Below are 18,629 nucleotides of genomic sequence, written 5' to 3'. Positions count from 1 at the left end.
TATAGATATCGATAGAAATATTTATTATCTCTACATTGCATTAGACTTTGGCAACTACACTAAATAACAAAAAAAAAAAAGAACTTTATTTTACAGATGGATTCTCTTAATGATGTAATTCCTAAGACCCGCCTCTTTAACTAAGATCCAAAATTCTACTTACACCCTTTGGCAACATCTAGTGACACTTTCATTATAATCATGGAAGAGTAACAATTTAATGCTACTCTTTCCTATGCTATGAGTAACAACTTAATGCTACTCTTTCCTATGCTTACTGTAATCATGGAAGCATAACAATTTAATGCTACTCTTTCCTAGGCTTACCAGGTTTCATTTGCAACCTTTGTTGCAATTGCTAGTTTATGGTTTTTTGGACATATGGTGTTAATAATCCATAGTGTTGGTATTTAGTATTATAACAAAACCTACTTGTAGCTATTATTAGCTCATATGTTAATTTTTTCATAATGAATAATAGTAATTTAAAATAAATTGAAATTTATTTAATTAAAAAAAAAAACTATTTTAAAAATATAAAATGTATAATGAAATAATTTTTTTTCTTTAGTATGTATTAGTATTTACTAACCATTTGATTTATATAACCTGGTCAATCATAATCTCATTTAAAAAATACTAATTCATAGTACATTTAAATCATTTTATATTATTCTACATATAATTATACTTCAATTTAAAGGAAAAAAATTATATTAAATAATTATAATCTTAAAATATTCATCTCTTTACTTATTTAAACCATTAATCTTTTAATATTCTCAATATATTATATTTCATTTAAAAAAAAACACATCTCAATTACTATAATCTTATCATATTCATTCTCTTTACCAATACCATTACACCAAACATCTCAATTATTGTAATCTTATAATATTCGTTCTCCTTACCAATACCATTATACCAAACATCTAGACCATTATAATCTTATAATATTCATCTATTTTACCTTGCCATTTTACCATCATAATCTCATTAAAAAGACCAGTTGAGAAAACATTTAAACCACTATGTTCATATAATATGCATCCCCTTTACTCATGTCATAGTACCATGATAGTCTCATAAAATAAATTTCCGGTCCAGGGGATGTATCTTATCATATCCATCTCCTTTACTCATACCACGTTCTCGTCTCGTATTCTAAGTGTCATTTGCTTTGCACTCCAATTGATGTTGATATTCACAAATGGTTAAGATATTAAGCATTAACTGCATGGTCGTTGCCATGCAGTTTTCATTGATATCAAAATCTTTCAACCAACGAAATCTTTGATATCTTATATAAAACTTGTGAGATTCATAATTTCTTTTGTGATGAGAGATTTTGATTTTGTATTAGAAAATTAAGATATTATCTTATATTCTATAATAATAAATGGAATTTTTAATATTAATTTTCTTGCATGCTTAAATTTATTTGCTTACCATTATTGAATTGGTTTATTTTTCATATTTACTTAACATATATTAAAATTATTTTTTAATTAATATAATTAAATTTATATAATCGAATTCAGATATTGTAAATGCTTTCACTGATTACCATTATCAATTTGTATTTTAATTAATATATAAATAATGGTAAAAATGTTTTGGATTACCAAATTTCTAATGATCATAAATGCTTTCACTGATGTCATCTTCAACCACTTAATTTGTGACTGTGTTAATAGGTAGATAATCGTTAGAGAGTTTATTAGGTGAACGGATCTCTTCTCAATGTGATGGACACTCGCCACTAATAATCGGTTGTTAAATAAGTGAATTTTGAAGTATCGTGTTGGAATCCGTATTGCATTTTGGAAGTTTGAACTATCTTGCGTGTCCTGTAAAATTGTTGTGCACGCAAAAACCTCTTCGCCCCCCACACGCATATATATATATTCTGATCCACATCTCATCTCGTCCACAATTATCTACTTTGTCTGACTGGCTGCTGCAGGTGCAAACTCTTTCGTGAACCCATAGTGATTCCCGTGGAGAGTGTGCAGGAGCTTGTCAAAAATCATGGCCACTCACATGAAGCTGTTCCCGGCCGATACATCAGGTCCCAGGAAGAGAGGCCCACCACGTTCTCATTACTGCTCTCTCTTCAAACTGCAATTCCTTTCATCGACATGATGAAGTTGAGCATCTTGCCTGTACAAGATCATCTCAGACACCAAGAAATGATGAGGCTTTCCATGGCCTGCCAAGATTAGGGTTTCTTCCAGGTATACAATTGCCACAGACAAGCCAGGTTGTACATTCCGAGTGGGGAGATCTTTATTATTGGGGATTACAAATTCTTGAATATTCTAATCCATTATTTCAAGGTGAAGTTTGGGTCAGAGCCCATGAATTTGATGCGCATGAACTTGTACCCTCCTTGCCCTACACCAGAGCCTGTTCTGGTTTCGAGTCATCACTCTGATGGAGGGGGACTAACATTGCTACTGCAGGATGACGAAACAGTAGGCTTGCACGTCCGGAAAGATAATCAAAATCAATGGATTCCTGTGCAACCCATTCCATATGGCCTTGTTGTAAACATTGGAGACTTGCTAGAGGTAATCATCTCAATACCTGGGGATTTGGGCATTCTGGATTGCTTAGATTTTGTTGCAGACATTAATATAATTTTTGAAGGTCTATTCATGGTGCTACTCCCTTATTGTTCTTTGTGTAGCAGGTAATGACAAACGGGAGATATAAAAGTGTGAAGCATCGCGCAGTCACAAATGCAGAGAGAACCAGACTTTCTATTGCGCTGTTCTACAATGCAGGTATGGCTGCAGAGGTGGCTCCAGCATCGAAACTAGTGGATGAACACCACCCGTGCTTGTACAGGATGTTCAAACACGAAGAATACATTCGCTATTACCTCTCCAGACAACTTAAAGGAAACACCCGCTTGCAGACTTCGCCATGCTTGACATCAGCAATACTTAAGCTCCGCCGCTGTTTTTTAAACAGATCAGGCTGTCGAACAATGCGGTCATATGCTGGTTTGTGTATGTTGTCATATGCTGGTTTGCTTTAAAAAAAAAAACCAGCTCATTACATTAAACTAACTTAAAAATAAAACAAAATAATTATCTTTCAAATTTCTTTATAATATGGTTATTTTCAATTTTCCCCATTGCTTGTGATTAAATCTTTTGCCTATTTGTCCATAGAAACATGGGAAGAAATTCCATTTCATTCATCAGACTTTACCTGCATTTTGCAAAATGCTATTATGATTATTAAGTTGAAATCTTTTGCTTATTTGTCCATAGAAACATGGGAGAAATTCCATTTCATTCATTAGACTTTACCTGCATTCTACAAATTGCTATTATGATTATTAAGTTGAATCACTAGTGCACTAAGAATATGTAAATAGCAAGTAACTAGACCACCTAAACCCCTAATCAAAATTCCAATTATACGTGAAACACTGGACAAAATACCTACTACTCCTAATCCAACTATATATAAAAAAACCACAACTGCGAACACTTTTTCTTAAAGCTATTGATGTACAACCTATCATCATACTATGAGAGATGAGCATATTTTGAATCCTCCTAACCTAACTATCGATAAAGGACCACAACCTCTAACACTTTTCCTTAAAGCCATTGATGTACCACCTATCATCATACTATGAGAGATGAGTGTATTTTAAATCCTCCTAACCCAACTATCAATAAAGGACCACAACCCCCAACACTTTTCCTTAAAGCCATTGATGTACCACCTATCATCATACTATGAGAGATGTGGGTATTTTAAATCTTTGTCACTTTTTTTTCCCTATATTTGAGAAATGAGATGGGAAATCATGAATAAGATGGTCATGTTCCTAGCATGTAATGCACACATTAGACAAATTAAAGTACCTCATATTTTATTGGTTGAGCCCATTGATGGTGCACGGAGAGATGAAGGGGGATTGTTCTATTTCAAATCTGACTTATACACACCCTCAAATTAGTACAAAATGAATCACTTCAACCATCATGAACAAGAGGAGCAAGTCCTAGCATGCATGGATGATTTAGCATCATATGCTCAAGCAAAGTTATATAGGTTACAATTTGTAGAAGAGATTACAAATTATGAGACAAGGGTAATATGACTTTTCATAGATTGGGTTGAAATGATAACTTCCACATACTAACATGGTACTCTAGTCTCATTTAATAAAGTTTTTGAGGACCACAATCCTCCCAAAATGAGGATGTATGAGCTACATTTGATGATTATATAAAATTTCATCTATGTCTTACATTAGAAAATTTGGAGGGATCAACTTGTAGAAGCAATTTTATTAGCATTGGGGTCTAAAAAATTCTAATAACATTCTAAGACCTTAAATGAAATATTTTGGGGATAAAACTTTCTCACTAAAGCATGGGACCTTATGATTTTTTTTACACATAGACACCTTTCCAACCATGCAAGAATCATAAAGAAGAAGTAAGGAACAATCATGAGATTGAGATTTTATCAAAACAAAATGATGGTAAAAGAAAAAATTCTCTTGAATAAATACATTCGAGATAATAAATGCATTTGAAAAATAAACATAAATGTGTGCATTTCTAATCTACATTAATTATTAGTTATAATTTTCATTTTATAAAAACTTTATATAATTAATATAGCCATTAACATGCATCCCTTGATCTCATAACTAAATTCATCCTTCCTTAAATCCCATATCTAATTTAGTGAAAATTTAATCTTATACATTATCATATTATAAAAATATAATTTTGCTAAAATCGAAATCCCGGTATGATTTTGATAAAAATAAAATCTTATATCGCATGACTGCAAAGATTTTTTATATATATGATTTGTTTTGAACGAACTCAACATTAACATTGAAAGTTTCTTGTTACAAAATAAATCGAAAGAATACAGAAATATTGATTCTAGATTTATCCCGAAAGAAAATCACCTTAATGAGATTTTTAACCATGCTCAACTCGTTAATTTGATGAGTGAGTTTCTTGGTTTTATCACTATAATGAATATTCATTGTATCTTTTTGTTTTGTGTTAGTCATTTTTTTTGTAATAGTGTTTTTGAATCACAATCGTATACCATCAAGTTGAGATATGATATGAACTGGACAAGCTCGCTAATTTAGTTATTATTATAGTTAATTTTGTTATTAGTTTGATCATATAAATTAAATGTTTTTATTTGTAATAAAAAATAAAAATAAAAATTAATTTTGACATAAATTTTAATTTTTAATTTATGACAGTTATTAAGAATATTTTATAGAGGATGAACCTTTACTATTTATTTAACAATTATTGATAATTAAATTAAAATTCTAAAAATCTAACATATATGTTTCATAATTATTTAATTTTTAAATAAATTTTAAAAATTGAAATTTATTATTAATATATAAATAAATTCAACATTTCAATATTTTATTGTTAAATATTTTTAAATTAAATAAATAAATAATATTTTCATTATTTTAAATTTATTAAAAAAATATGTTAACCTTTTATAATATTTATTCCCTATACTCATACTATTATACTATTATACTCATACTATTATACTATTATAAAAGAAATCTAATTATAAAAAAATTAAATTATTATAATCTTATAATATTCTCATAGATAATATCATATTATAATTTCATTTAAAAAAAATCCAATTCCTATAATCTTTAAATTACTCTAATCTTATAATATTCCCTTTTTACTATAATATTGTCACATTCCTCCAATAAACTATTGTTATTTTATATATTTTCCTATATTCATATAATTATATGACATTATTATAATTTTATTAAAAGGCACTAATTCATAAAATATTTCAATTGCTATACTTTTATAATATTTTCTTTTACCTACATAATTATATTATAGTATTTTGAATTTTTTTAATTAATATTATTATATATATTTATCAATTAGGTTGTCATCAAGGACAACACATTAGTCATAATGCCAACAGCCTCTCTGTAAGTGCCAACTCAACTGGGTGGTTCTTGTGCTCAACTATCATAGGAAGCTCCTGTGCCAAATCATGTGTACCCTAACATGCTCTGGTGTAATGGTTTTCATAGTTAGCTCACTATTTGCCATGGAGGATGAAGAATGTAAAGAACTCAACTCCATACCAAGTTTCTCACCCTACAACTTCAATTCTTGGAGGCCATCTGAGTGCTCTTAAGGGATTCTTAGGAAATCTCAAGCTCATGAGTAAGCTTGTAAAATTCCTCGTATTTCCCTACTAGTGCATCATGATATTCCTAAACAAGCACAAGTATGTTATCTCTCTGAAAGGAGGTGTAGGTAGTTGGATTTCATCCCTACCAATGCCTCCCTAAGAGTTTTAAAAACTGCAAGTGAAGGCTCTCCTCCAAAAACATCACATGTCACTAAACTTCTCCAACAATAATCTACCACCATTGCCTATGTATCATCAAAATTCCTCAAGGAAGCAACAACCATGTCTTCACCTACCTTCAACCTCCTTGCCAAACGATGGGACTCATGGTCACCATCACCATGCTTCCCAAATTCATCCTCCTTTATGTATCCCTCCATGCATAACTCTTGATAAATTGAATCAACATCCAAATCTTTATCATGATTAGGTGCCAACTCATCTGAATCACAGTTACTATTGTTATCAACCCCATAGGATGGTTCTAATGGAGTGCTAAAAGTTTTTTTTTTCAACCTCATTGCACACATCCTCAACATGAACCAGTGCATGCACATCCAAGAAGTCATTCATTTCTTCCTATTTGATCTCATCTCTTTTCTTCCCAATTGATAAGGGTGGCTTAAACCATTTAGGATGCTTTAATAATATTGTTAAATTCCTTTGATATCGCTGTATAACATGCAAAATTTCCTTTATCAGTTCTTCACTTTTCTTCATCTTTCAATGATGGAGTGGGTTATTTGCCTTGGTGACTTTGGAAATCGTCAATTCATAGTCAAAATATGCCCCTCAAACCCACCAACTATCCAAAAACATGCTCTAATGCCACTATAACATTCCCAAACTAAGATTCAAGAAAGGTTATAATATTCCAAACAAATTCAGTTAAATGTTTCCAAAAATATTTGAAAATTTCTTTGCAACTTTCTACAAACATTTTTTGTCCATATTCTCGAAAATACTTTCAATAGATAACACAAAAGTTTTGTTAAACAACTTGATAGCAAACTTTGAAGACAATATTCAATGAATAACTGATGCAAAAATCTTATGTTTAATTGAGAGAAAAATTCATTGTTTATAATGTCATTTAAGAATAACACCTAGAACAAGCTCCATGGTAATACGGATGATAAAATTTAATGTTGATGACTTGGTAATTACTCTTTTATAATCAAGGTGAATTTGATCTCCTGGAGAGTAAATTTTGTTGTCCCAAAATAGGCTGCTACAATACTCATTTTACAAAGATAATTCAAACGAGTCTGAATGTAAAAGGAGCGTGACCTTAAGATAATTATAAGACCACTCAAGTTATATAAAATTATCATCTAAATGTTAGTTGTAAAGTGGTTGTAAATGCATGACAAAGAGGTCCTTCTCCTTTGAAAAACACGACCTATTTAGATGAATGATGCTTCAGACTTTGGTACACGGAACTTGGTCACAAATATTAAAGAACAAGACCCTTCCTCTAACAAAATAACCTCTGAAATATTCTTACATAATTTCTACATGAATTCTGGTGCATAAGGATCTACTCGCCCTCTAGAAAAATTATGGTGTTGGTGGCTTATGAAATTTGGCCTCCTCTCACAAATGGTTTGGCCTTATTCCTTATAGACTCTTTGTCACAAGATAAATGAAAATCCTCCTCCTCCTTGGTATTTAAATTCTAAAAGTGATTTCCAACAATCTAAATGTTGTGATGCAAAGGAGAAATTCAATTCATCCCTTGGAAGTTTGATAAGCTTAGTACCATAATACAATTCAACCCTCCTTGTGATCAAGAATTCGACCCTTGGAAGATTTGACCAATGGTCTAGTATCTAGAAATGGGAACTTGGCACCATAAAAAATAATAATCCAATCCTTTGTGATGATAGGAACTATAATTCAGACTCCTCTATAATAATCACTATATGTCCTCTCTCAAATTCATTCTTCAATTCTGGGTGTAAACAACCAACTCAAACACCTTTTTATGAACTAGAATCTTAAGGAAGAATGCTTGTATTGAGAACCTCTGCTTGAGTATTGAAGCTCGACCTTATTCACAAATGAACTTCAAAATCCCTTGAGACAATAAAATTTGTGTTTCCATGCAAACTGAAAGAGTTGAAGAATCCCTACAACAACATGATTAAATCTTCAGAAACAAGCACTAGGAAAAGATACGACTAGGGTGGCAGTATTGTCCACTGAAGAAGCAAAAATGCTAGCTAGGGTGGAAAGAGATCCACCGAAATTAGGGTGAGCATTTCACTTGAAACCTTCATGACTAAAACTCGCTTGAGTTTCTCTTCAATAAAAATGAGATATGATCAAACAGGATGAATATTAAAATGATCCCCATCCTCCTTTTATAAGATGTCAATGAGTTCTCCCCCAAGATTCTAGACTCCTTCTTAATATTATTTGATTGGTGGGGGCCACTATCCACTAAGTGACTTTTTGCTGCCTTTTCTAATAAAATAATATTTTTTGCCCCTTTTATAATAAAACACTATTTTCCACCATTTTATAATAAAATATTATTTTTTGTGAATATAATAGTTGCCTCTCTTTTCCAATAAAAATAATATCAACCCCATTTTAATTAATATCATCAAAATAAAAAAAACTCCTTAGTAAGTTACACACTCACAAAATCAAGGACATTACAGGTGTTGAGAGGTGTTGTTACTGCTAAAAATGAGGCTATGAATTTCCTTAGGTACTATCTCACCCCAATGGAACTCCTAACCTCAGAAACATTAGTAGACACCGTCCATTTCATGATGGCCTCCATCTTGGTAGGATCTATCGTAAGCTCTCCTACACCTATCAAATACCCCAAATACAGAAAATACTATTGTCCAAACTCAAAATTCTTGAGAATTTGTATTAGTTGGTGCTTCTATGTTAAATTTTATATGTACTCCTCCTAGGGAGCATTGTATACCAATATATCATATTGTATACCAATATATCATAAAAATAGGAAATAACAAATGAATCTGTAATTGGGCACAACACATCATTCATTAATCACATAAACATAAATGGTGCATTGCATAGGCCAAATGGCATGACTAACCACACATACAAAACATTCTTGGTTTTAAAGGTGGTCTTCCAGGTATATTCTTCTTTGACTCAAACCCGGTTGTATCCAAGCTTTAAAGTCCATCTTAGTGAAGTATTTTTCTTGTTGTAACTGATCCAATAGATCATCTTTCTTGGAAAGGGGGTACATTTTATTGAGTATGATATTATTCAATTCCTTGTAATCTATACGCATTTTCCAAGTCCCAAACTTCTTTCGCACAGTGATGATGGGTGACCCACATGGTGATGTACTTGGTAAAATGACACCTTGTTCCAGTAGCTGCTACAATTGTTTCTTCACTTCACTTGCTTCTATAAACTTACTATTTGTACAACCCAGTGTTTGGAAATGGGGGGTTTGGCAACAAATATATCTCATGCTCTACTTCCCTCGTAGGTTGTAACCCCTTAGGCTCCTATAACACGTCCCTATATGCATGTAGAAACTCTTCCAGTTGTTTTCTCTTAGTACACCCCTTAAAGGGTTCCCTGCCTCTTACTAATTCCTCTACAGACTATTTTTCACTTAAAAATAATAAAACATACTTTATGCTAGAACTGGCCAATTTCTTAGCTTGGTTGACACTTATCAATGAATTTTTTTACTTTACTTTGTGCATGTTGATGGTGAATTATTTTCCATCCTTTACGAGTTGATATTGGTTGGATCTCCACATGAATATTGAATCTCGTATATACATGTAGGGACTCTGAAACATGACTTCACATACATCAAGGGGGAACAATATCTAATTCTACTTCATCAATATAATCAACATTAATAACAAATCTAATTTAGCACTATTTTTTTACCTTCAACTCTACATCTTTATTTACCCATACCAATGGATATGGACTTGGGTGTTCATGAAGTTTCAACCCCAACTTCTTGAACAACTCTATGACAATGAGATTCACCTACAATCTTGAGTCAAACATAACATAAATCTTTGTCTTCTTGACCTATATCTTTATATGGAAGAGTTTGGTCATTTATTTCTCTTCTTGTTGCTAAAGGCTTCTCAAATTCACCTCCTTTTACACTGATGTATATATGATCTTCTTATCCACGTCTAAGCTACTTTCAACTTGGTTGCTTGAATTAGTGGCCATGAGATTCTTCTTCTTATTGTCTTTCATTTTGCTCTTGAGATTAAGCTCTAGATGAAAATTCCAATACTTCTCCTCTATATGACTGTCAATGTTGCAGTGTGTAGTGTCCTATCTAGGGTGCTAGATTAGGCTATATTTATTATCAACCAGGATCAGTAAACTTCGAGGCATGCGTCTACAATCTATAGACATAAAGGATTCTTAACTAAGTGTTCGTGATGGTAGGTTACAAAACTTCTTTACGAAAGGTTGAGGTATGTTCCCTATCACCTGGACACTCAGGTCACTCAACTCATCTACTTATCCTAAAAACACTGTGTATTACTTAAACCAAGATTTCAATCCCCTTGCGAGGATGTTGTGCATAAAACCCCTGTTCAGTGAACACTCAGCATTCAATGTTTATCATTCATGAAAGATTGAAATATACTAAAATCATAAGCACACTTAAAATTCAAATATATGAGAAACAGGGTTCATGAAGATGCTCTTAAAATAACGAAAGATCAGATCCCTTACAGGATACAATTCAACGATCTCAGCGATGAATCCTTCAAGCTACCATCATAAACATTACTCATACGAATTTCTAATTAAATCAACGAAAGCATAAACTGAACTCTAATCACTGTGCATACTATTGAATATTCAGAAGTTGCAAATGAAATAAAATGACAGTATACCCGTTCCACGCAGGGCCCGTCCACGTTTCAAAGGTATACTGGACTGTGCTCAAGCAACTATCGAATCAACGCAACAATGAAATCGCGACTGCAACCGTGTTTTTGGTAGTAAGTTCAAAAGCTCTGTTTTCAAAATGATACAATGATAACCACTAACTGACAACACATAACTGTGTTTACATATGTTTTTACAACGTTTACATTTTGAAATGAATGTACATTCGTGATGCGGTTATTGCCGCTTTTGCTATGGCATAGTTTTTAAGTTGTTTCCATTCTGAACCGATTTCAAAAAGGAACAAAACTAAATCGGTTTAGAACCCTATGCTGTTGCTGCTTTTGTCGCCAACATGTTGTGCTTTGACCGTCATTGACCGTGCCTTCAGGAGTGTTGGTTTTGCTGGAGGATAGGTGTTCGTCCATGCTTGTACATTCTATTTTTCATCCCTACCCTTTGCTCTCGCTTAGCTGTCATGCCATATGTCAAACAATAAACCAATTACAGGATGTTGGAACTTCCTGTAGTCTTTTTATCAAAAATCCTTAATTCTTTAACATAAAACTCATAAATCAATTCTAATGTATTTAACAACTATAATACTGTTAACTAATCAATTTCAGGGGGTCTAAGAGATGTATGAAGGAAAAAGGTAGGCAAACGATGTGTTTGAAGAGGAAAAAGGAGGTCAAGGAATGGTACCAACATTTCTCCCCGACTTAATGAATTAGCATGACCTCATGCTAACCCTGATGTGCTTCCTCTGAACTCTGTCCCTGCCTGTACCTCTGCTGCCTTCAACAATGTATCCACATTCTTCTTCACCTGGGCATCTTTCTGACCATGGAGCTCATGCTTTAAACTTTTGTACTTTTCCTTGAGGACCTTCTTTTGGTTGTACCATTTAGTGGCCCACTTACAAATATCTGTTTGTTCAGCTTCAAGTTCCTTAATTTGTTCCCTTAACTTTTCATTCCTCTGTTGAGTCTCTTTACTCTGTGCTTTGAGCATTTCATTTTCTTTCTTGATAACTTTTTCCAGCATATTAGCCTCCATTAGTTCTTCCTTTAACTTCTCAATTTTCTTCTCCAGTTTCTTCTGTTTCTTTATGGCAGGTGATGAATCTTTTTCTTGCCTGTTATTGCTTTCAACCTCCATCTCAGCTCCTGGTCCAGGTTGTGAGTGGGCACTACTTTCAATATCCATCGGCATAGGTGCATTTGATTCAGGCTGGTCTTCTTGTAGCTGAGCCTTTGATTTTCTCCTGGTTCTTCTTGAATAGGTGGTAAAAATTTTATCTTTCTCTGCTTTCCGAGCATCCTCTTTTCTCATTTTCCTCGTCCTTATACTGCTAACAGGTGGAGGTACCTTTCTTGCTTTGTGTATAGGAATCTCTTCATCGATATCATTCATGAATCCTGAGTTTTCCTGTGGTTCTTCCTTGTCCTCTTCGTCTTTAATTTGGTTAGCAGCCAAGAACTCCTTCCACGTTTTCCCTCTTCTCTGTAATTCATACTCAATAAGAATTTTAATTAGCCCAAAGTGATATAAGCTCTTGTCTTCGTTACCTTTCTGCTTTTGGATGGTCTTCGACATTTTGGTTAGGCTTTGCAAGAGGAAGTATGGCAGACTGATAACACACTGCCCTTTCAAATGTAACAGTAACTTGATATGGTACAAGTAAACAATACTGTAGCGGCCTTCACAAGTTACAAACTTTTGGATGATATAGACCATTTCGTCCCAGGGATGCACCAGCCAACTTCTTGGGACGCCTTTCTTCCAATTAACGGATGAAACCCTGGATCTGGACATAAATTGAGTCCATGATTTCTCTTTAAATTGCTTTGTCTTGAAATACTTCTCCCCTTCTGGGCTGATCCCTAGGGCTTGAGCTATGGTGTCTTCCGAAACTCTGAATGAAAAATTACCTATCAGAGCTTTCTCTCCGTTGAATGTAAAAGCGAACTGTTTGGTGACCTCTTCATTACTTCCACGAAATTTCTCTAAAAAGGGCAGCCACTGTATTTCTTTAAGAATTGAAATTCAATCTTCGTGATACTGCGAACTGTTGAATATGCTTGGTTCGACCCTATTGGTCATTTTGGCCGAGAGTTGTGCTCTAACTCTTCTTTGTTTATGTTTTACAAATTCAACAAAGAAGTTTTGATTTGTTACCTTTTATCTTCCGCCCCAATGCTACTGACCTGGTGGCATCCTCGGCTCTTTAACACTAGCTCCTTTTGTAACCCAAACGATGCTCGATTGACTATCTTGTAATAGAGGTCAAACCCAATTAACTACATTTTCCTTTCGTGGCGCTTGCTACTTTCAGTCTTTACTGTTGAAGTCACAAGAGTTGAATGCTAACATAGAACAACTGAAAATGATAATGAAATAACCGGCTTAACCCAATTCATAACATATTCATCTTTTGAAACAGAGGAATGGCTGTACTGATCGTATGGATGCCATCATAGAAGCGCTGGAAGCATATATATGAAGTACTGAGATATGATTTCGGGTAGTCGTTTGCATCATTTGGCTTTTTCGGGTGGTTAAATCATAATTCGGCCGTTTCAAACATAATGAACAAGCCCGCATGACATTTGGTTTCCAAACAATTCACCACGTGCCCTGCTTCTGTTGGTACCTGGCCAAATAGAAATGTTGGGATGGCTGCAGGGTCTAACTGATTGGTAACAGAGATTGAAAAGGGTGATATGAGAGGGGATTAACAAAATCGTATAAGTATGAGAGGGGTTGGAGTATTGGAAGATGATAGGGATTAACAATAGGATAACGAGTGATAGGTATGGAGGTGTCTCTGAAATTGATCGTAGCAGTCACAGTTATTAAATTTAACATTAAAAATTAATCTAAGAATTTAAATGTTAAGAATAAGGAATACATTACACTTTTGTTGGTTGTTCAAGCGTTGCATTGGCATGCTGGGTAGGACTAGTCTCTTTTGACTATTCTTTGCTGTTCATAACAGGTCCCCTGAGATAGATTCGAATGCAACAGGTCCCTCTGAGATCTTGAAGATGTTCATGCAGCTTCTTTGAAATCCGGAGAAAGAATTATATGTATACAGGTTCCTTGATCTTTGGTATTTGATGAAGTCTTGGTGCCCAGCAACTTGTGGATCCTTGTAGAAACTTGATGAAGCTTTGTTGAAGTAATCTTGAAGTAACAATCTCTTAACAGGTCCCTTTTATGTGTCTTAAACAGGTCCCATTACTGCTGGTGTTGGTAACATGGTCTTCTGGATAGAACAGGTCCCCCTGCATAATGTTTATAACCAGGTCCCTCTGAGATAAAACAATGACAAAAAAACTTCTTTATTGAAATCTGGAATGCTGAAACAAACTGCTTTGGAAATTTACAGTGAGGAGATGAGATAAGAAATCTTTAAGAATTTACAATGGAGAGATAAGAGAACAAAATGCTGATGCTTCTCTCCCCCACTAAAGTTTTGACTTGTCCTCAAGTCATTATTCAGTTGATAAATCAAACAGGAAACAAAAGAAAAGGAATTCTTACCCGCCAACGAATTGGTTTTCAAGTAAGAATTCGGGGTTAGAGTGTGCCAGAGTCTGGTTTTCACATCTAACCCATTGTTATTATTTTTTTGTTGTGTTTTTTTTTTTTTTTTTTTTTAGATTTTGTTTTGTTTTTTTTTTTTTTTTTAATTTCTTTTTGAATTTCTAAATTGAAATAAAATGAACTAAGGCAGGGATACTGCAGCTGAAGGCTGCAGTATCTCAACCTCTCTTTGTTGAGATACTGTTTGGAGAAAATTTTGCTTGCTGATGGGCTTAGTGTAAAGTTTCAGGCGATGACCGTTGACAGTAAAGGAATGGCCCTCTCCATCAATAGTTTTGAGCTTGACTGAACCATTGTCGTAAGCCTGAATAATTTGTTATGGGCCCATCCAATGGGTGGTAAACTTGGCTTTATGATCTCTGAATTTAGAGTCAAAAAGTAAAGCCCAGTCGCCTTCCTTGAACTGCTTCTTCTTGATATGTGCATCATGCCACTGCTTCCTTTGTTTTTGCATGAGGATTGTGGTTTCCTCTGCTTGCCGCCTCATTTCATCCAGCTGGTTCAACTGCTGAATTCTTTCTTGTTTTGCTTGGTCCAGGTCAATTTGCAAATCTGCAGCCAGTTTAAAAGTATGTATTTGAAACTCAATAGGAAGCATTACCTCTTTTCCATACACCAACTGATATGGTGTAAATCCTGTAGTATTCTTCCACGTAATTCTGTAAGCCCAGAGTGCATCTTTGAGCTTCTCTTCCCAATTCTTCCTGTTCATTGCCACAGTTTTAGTAATGATCCCTTCCAAAGTTTTGTTTGTGGATTCCACCTGCCCATTGGCCTGTGGATGGTAAGGTGTACTTCTTCTGTGCTTGATTTGGTATTTGTCTGTGATGTCCTTCACTAACTTTGAAGTAAATTGAGTACCTTGATCAGTCACTATTTCCCTTGGTACTCCATACCTTACAAAAATCTCTTCAAAAAGGAAATTTACCACTGTTTGTTCGGTGGCTCTAACTAGTGCTTTTGCTTCAGCCCACTTTGTGACGTAATCAGTACATACTAAGATGTACTTCTTACCATTGGAGGTTGGGTTAATGGGTCCTATAAAGTCTAGAGCCCATTTTTCAAATGGCTCTAGGTGAACTTGGGGATGAAGTGGCATCGCGTCTGTAGCTGTTGGCCTGCCCATTCTTTGGCAGCTGTCACAACTCTTCACATACTTCTTGGAATCCTTAAAAATGGATGGCCAGTAGTATCCAAGAGTAAGAACTTTGAATGTTGTTCGCTTAGCTGCAAAATTCCCACCACACGGTTCATCATGGCAAGATTTTAAAATATCAATTATCTCATCATTTCTTACACATCTTCTAATAATCATATCATAACCAGTGTAAAATAAATCGCCATTAATCCATGAGTATCGAGCACTTTGTTTGACTGGTCTCTTCTTTTCCTTTGGAGTAAAGTATGGAGGTGTCCTTCCTGTAGACAAATAATTGACCAAGTCAGCATACCAAGGATTCACTATGGAAATTGCAAATAAATTTTCATCTGGGAAAGAATCTTCAACCGGAACAACCTCACCTGGATTTTGTAGTCTAGAAAGAAAATCTGCCACCTGATTCTCTTTACCTGGTCTATCTAACACTGTGATGTTAAATTCCTGTAACAATAATAACCATCTGGTAACTCTGCCACTAGTTATTGGTTTATTCATTAAATGTCTAATGGCAGAATGATCAGTATGTACAAAGACTTCATAACCGGTTATATAATGTCGGAATTTATTCACAGCATATATGATGGCAAGTGTTTCCTTTTCTGTGACTGTGTAGTTTGACTCTGCAGGTGTTAGATTTTTGCTAATGAAATAAATGGCATAATTACAAGATTCCTCTTTTTGGCCTAATGAGGCACCCACTGCAGTGTCAGATGCATCTGTAAAGATATGAAATGGTAGGCTCCAATTAGGCCCTCTTAAAACTGGTGCGGTTGATAACTTCTTTTTGAGTGCTTCAAATGCTTGCTAGCAGTTCTCATTTCAGTTGAAAAGTACATCTTTTGTTAGAAGCTTAAACAAAGGTAAAGCTATTTTACTAAAATGTTCAATAAACCTTCTGTAATAGCTTGCATACCCAAGGAAACTTCTTACCTCTCTTTGATTCTTTGGAATTGGCAAATCAACAATGATCTGGATTTTTGCTGGGTCAACTTTGATACCTTGAAAAGAAATATAGTGGCCTAATACTATCCCTTCGTTTAACATTATAAAGCACTTTTCATTGCTCAGGGATAGATTAGCTTCAATACATCTTTTCAAAACTCTTTCAAGGTTCTCTAATGCATGTTCAAATGAATTTCCGTACATTGAAAAATCATCCATGTAAACTTCAACACAATCATGAACTAAATCAGCGAAAATAGCTAATACAGCTCTCTGAAATGTAGCTGGAGCATTGTAAAGTCCAAATGGAAAAACATTATAAGCATAAGTGCCCCAAGGACAGGTGAATGTGGTTTTTTCCTGATCTTTTGAGGCTATCCTGATCTGGTTGTAGCCATTGAAACCATCAAGAAAAGAAAATGATGATTTCCCAGCTAAGGTGTCTAACACTTGGTCAATAAATGGTAGTGGAAAATAATCTTTGAGCGTTGCTTTGTTCAATTGTCTGTAATCAACACAAATGCGCCACTTACCATTTTTCTTGGGCACTATAACCAATGGGGATACCCACGGACTGTCAGAAATAGGATATATAAAGTTAACTCTCAACAGTTTTTGCAATTCTTCTCTAACAATATCCTAGAGCATGGGGTTCATTCTTCTCTGCGGTTGCCTCACTGGTTTGATAGTACTATCTGTATAAATATGGTGAGTGCACGTGTCGGGGTGAATCCCATGCATATCGGTGTAGTCCCAAGCAAATGCTTTCTGGTATTTTCTCAATAGTCGAATCAATTTCTCTTGCTGAGATGAGTCTAGGTGATTGCCTATGTTCAGAGTTTTCCCTGGACTAATCTCTATGATCTGACTCTGTGTGTTTGTGATGGATTGAACTGGAAAAATATCGTGAAATGTGGTTTGCAAAGATTGAATGGTGCATGTTTCTTGAAAATTTTGGGCTAAAAGTACATCTGCAGCATGATATTGGTCGTTTCTCAAATTTTCGGAAATATCAGGTTGAGAAAGGAACAATTCTACCAAATCATTATTATTTTGTTCTTGGAAATCATAGATTTGGTCAAAGCTAAAAAAAGATTGTACTTCTTCTTTATCATTGTATTTATCATCAAGCCATAAATTGTGTGTTACTGCTGGTGATTGTGCCGATGGATAAAGAGTGAGTTGTTTTCTTTCGGTCCCTCTTGAAATGATCATGTTGCCTGATCGACATCCTATGAATGCATCAACAGTCGCTAACCATGGTCTACCAAGGATGATAGGGTGCCCTCCTAAATTGTATTTGGGTTGAAGAACTAAGAAGTCCACTGGATACTCCCAAGAGTCTAGTGAAACAATTATGTCCTCCAAAATCCCTTCAGGAATCACTTTAGACCTATCAGCTAGTTCTAGAACAATCGTTGTGTGTTGCAAATTTATGAGCTGGAGTGTTTTCATGGTTTCAAGAGTCATGAAATTTATTGCGGCCCCAAGATCTATTATAGTGTTTGGAATCTGTATTTTGTTAATGATTGTAGTAACTCTGGGGATACCAGGATCAACATACTTTTCCATCGAGATGGTATTTGTCATAAGGCCAGCTAAATGTCCTATAACATGAATGGTTTGTGGATCAATCCTTTTCCTAGTGGGCTTCTTAAGACACATTTCCTTGATTGCTTTAGTGTATATGGGAATGTCTTTTATGGCTTGCAGTAGCGGAATTTTTATATAGACATTCTTGAGCTCATCTAAAACATCAAACTGTGGTATAGACATTGGAAGTTTCATTTGGACCAATCGGTCTGGAAAAGGTGGATGCAATGGT

At 34.5% G+C, this 18,629-nt stretch overlaps 2 pseudogenes across 1 annotated transcript in view; both read left to right on the top strand.

Annotated features, from left to right (window-relative positions):
- The first annotated feature begins 1,956 nt into the window (after window positions 1-1,956).
- LOC149200095 (protein LATERAL BRANCHING OXIDOREDUCTASE 1-like) overlaps window positions 1,957-18,629 on the top strand; it is a 78,261-nt pseudogene continuing 61,588 nt past the window's right edge. The window contains exon 1 of the transcript XR_016253660.1: window positions 1,957-2,240. The product of XR_016253660.1 is annotated as a protein LATERAL BRANCHING OXIDOREDUCTASE 1-like (transcript). The remainder of the gene's footprint in view (window positions 2,241-18,629) is intronic.
- On the top strand, window positions 2,337-2,958 carry LOC149200096 (protein LATERAL BRANCHING OXIDOREDUCTASE 1 pseudogene; annotated as a pseudogene).

The sequence above is a fragment of the Pinus tabuliformis genome, chromosome 2_1 (genome assembly GCF_031772625.1).
Source record: "Pinus tabuliformis cultivar Carrire ecotype Pingquan chromosome 2_1, CPIR1, whole genome shotgun sequence".
NCBI lineage: Eukaryota > Viridiplantae > Streptophyta > Pinopsida > Pinales > Pinaceae > Pinus > Pinus tabuliformis.
Note: the sequence above shows the minus strand (reverse complement) of the source record. Positions and strands in the feature narration are given on the sequence as shown.